Here is a 3,117-nt window from a genome sequence, read left to right on the forward strand (position 1 = left end):
AGGCACCAATAAGAGTAGATTTTTATCAGGATAAGGCGGGACCATGAGCTCTCTTGTTTCCTCCCTGAATCCGCCACTGACAATAAAGCAAAGGCACTGCAGACAAATGTCAACTGATGTTTAGTGATTACATTAGTTATAGTAATGAGTATTATATTTTTAAATATATTTATTCACCACGGTGAAGCTGCAATTTGAAGCTAGGTTTTTTGTGGGAATATGAGAAGGAAAATAGTATATAATAGTAAACAATGCGTCACAAAATTGGGTTAACAATATTTATTCTTGTCAAGCAATTCGCCAGAACTCTTTGAAATTACCTTTTGTCATAAAGCCACAAATGTGACAAAAACTATCTATGTCCTATATTATCTAGTCAAAATGTTTTATTATCCATTAATTATTATTCAAAGAGAAGTCGATAAACGAGCGACTAGTGACCCTATCAGCAATAAAAAATATAAACGGTTAGTGTTAAGATAACGGTTTAGTAGTAAAGTATTTCATGCTTTAATATTGCGTGTTTTTAACCGATTTCGGAAAAGGAGGAGGTCTATGTTCGGCTGTATATATTTTTTAAATGTATGTTCACCGATTTCTCCGTCAGTTTTGGGCCAATTCGAGGGAAATACTAAAATTACGAAGGCACGTACAAAGTTTTCACATATATTTTATTTAAAATAATCAGATATTTGGGTATAATGTTATTGTTGAGCAGATGTGATGGAAAATCGGAAGTCGGTCAGAGCAAAAGCCATTCAGTTCAATTCACAGAAGGCGCGGGTTCGATTCCCGGCGGGGACAATATCTTTTTGTTGTTCTATTTTTGTTAAAACATTTGACCAATCACCTATGCTAGGTAGCGGACCCCGGACCGGAGGTGTGCTTCAGCACTTTTTCAGTCATTGTTTCTTAATTCTTACTTCTCAGGCAACTTTACTTGGTCTACCCATTGCAGTACTTAATGAAATAACTACGTAATTTATTGAATAAATATATAACACTAAAAAAAGAAAATTTTAATATTTTTAACAAAAAATTGAACCCACTTCAAAAACTAAACAAGGAACTCACTGAAAATAAATAAATAAAATTTAAAAAAATAATCAAACTTAGATTTTTGACACAAAATAAAAATACATTCTAAAATAAAATAAGTACATAATAATCGTTTTAATAACTAAATAAAAATAAACGAAAATTTTATTTAACCTGTATATAATGTATTTTACATTCATGTATTTTACATTCTACTATATACACACAATTTAGCTAATAAAATATTTCTTAAAATTTGAATCTACTAATGAAAAGGCTAAATAGATTAAAGTCAGTCATTACTACTAAGAAAAATTAAGAACATCAGCATCGGTGGTTCAGTGGTAGAATGCTCGCCTGCCACGCGGGCGGCCCGGGTTCGATTCCCGGCCGATGCATGCTTTTTTAATATATTATACATTTATATATTACTTTTGTTTATTTAAATACTTTAATAGCATATGTCTGTAATTGAAAATTCACTTAATTCAGATAATTTTAATATAATTATCCTTACTGGTATGATCGGTTTAAAGTTTTTAACTTTATATATACTATAATAAGGCACTGCCAAGTTATATTATATTCTTTTTATTAGTTTTAAGATCTAGACAGCGATTAATTTTACGTAGGTGTAGAATTTTTATTTGTTGTGGGCAGTGACTTTGCTTGTTTAAACACTTACTACTATTTTTATGGAAGAAATTTGCACGGAAGCAGCAAACACTGATAAATATAAAACTTGTTGAAATAAACTGATGACAGGATATTGGGTTAGGTCAGGGTTATACGGAAGTGTAAAGGAAATGAAATAATAAAGAGAAAAAAGAGAATTATGTTTTTTTTTCAACCAAGATGAGCGGCTAGTACAAATTGGTATTTTGCTGATATCGCTTGGGATAGCTGGAATTACCGTATTTTAATTACCTACCGCACATGATGAGCAGATATGGGAAAACATTTTGAGACAGATGAATGAGAGAGATACTGACGTGCTGGTCTTTATACTGGTACCAATCATCTAGCGTTGCCAACCTTAGAATCCAGCGTGGGTATATTTGTGGTGACCTAAAGTTTTGTAGCCCTCGCTAGATACTACAATGCAGCTGTTGCGGAATATTCCTCTTGAAAACTTGAGGACTCTTGCAGCCACAAAACCACTGACCCAGAGACTGCTTGAAAGATGGGGGCTTAACCTTAGTTAGGAGTTTTGCAGGATCAGCTGCAATCGCCAGAAAAGCAGGACGTGGTTCGTCATTCAAATTTGATTTATGGTACCTGTATGGTACCATTTATGGTACACAGCTTACGCGTCTCATAATGCAAGAGAATCCAGGCGGTGTTGTTACATCGGTTTGAGCCGTTGCTGTCTTCGTCTATTAGGCTAGTCTCGTAGGAAATGTCCAATATGAGTTATTGATGGGTTCCTCATTCAATTTCGCTCATTTCCCTCACTTATATGTCGAGTACGTGGGTCTTGTTGAGCTGCCGTAGACACTTCTGCACTTCGGGGTCACCAATTGCAGCAATGTTCGTTTGTTATGTGTATCTTACCACTCCTCTAGTGTTGCAAACTTTATAATCTAGCGTGGGTATATTTGTGGTGGCCTAAAAGTTTTACAAGCGATAGAATTGCCTATAGGTTGCGTAACTATTCCACGTTCGTTTGTCATGTTAATTTGTCACATCTTAATCCATTGATACTTTTCTGGTTTTTCTGTGTCCCTCTTACTATTTCCGTTGGCCCAGTACGAGTCTGTCTAAGTAATGAATGTTCATAGATTGACAAACGCTACCAAAACACTGTATTTTTCCATTTGATACTTGATTTTCAAGAATCTATAAAAGCTGGCATTTTAGTTGCCTAATAACAAATATCTTAATTTGTTAATAGTTCACAAACAGAGACTTTCTTAGATATAGCGTTCTCGTTATTTACGTCGTTATATGTCCTAGGGATATAGCCTTGGTCCACAAACCCATGAATGTGTGTAAAATAATGATCATATAATCTGAAATAATATAGGATTTCCTATTCATTAAGTTTTAATAGGAAAACTAAAATATCACCCTGATAGC

The 3,117-nt window shown here is 34.1% G+C and overlaps 1 non-coding gene across 1 annotated transcript; it reads left to right on the top strand.

Annotated features, from left to right (window-relative positions):
- The first annotated feature begins 1,365 nt into the window (after window positions 1–1,365).
- TRNAG-GCC (transfer RNA glycine (anticodon GCC)) lies at window positions 1,366–1,436 on the top strand. The gene has a single exon. It is a non-coding gene; the product is annotated as a tRNA-Gly (tRNA).
- The last annotated feature ends 1,681 nt before the right edge of the window (window positions 1,437–3,117 follow it).

This window comes from Rhynchophorus ferrugineus, unplaced genomic scaffold (genome assembly GCF_030347505.1).
Source record: "Rhynchophorus ferrugineus isolate W39M unplaced genomic scaffold, kcgeb_rfMv2 rfM2, whole genome shotgun sequence".
In the NCBI taxonomy this organism is placed as follows: Eukaryota; Metazoa; Arthropoda; class Insecta; order Coleoptera; family Curculionidae; genus Rhynchophorus; species Rhynchophorus ferrugineus.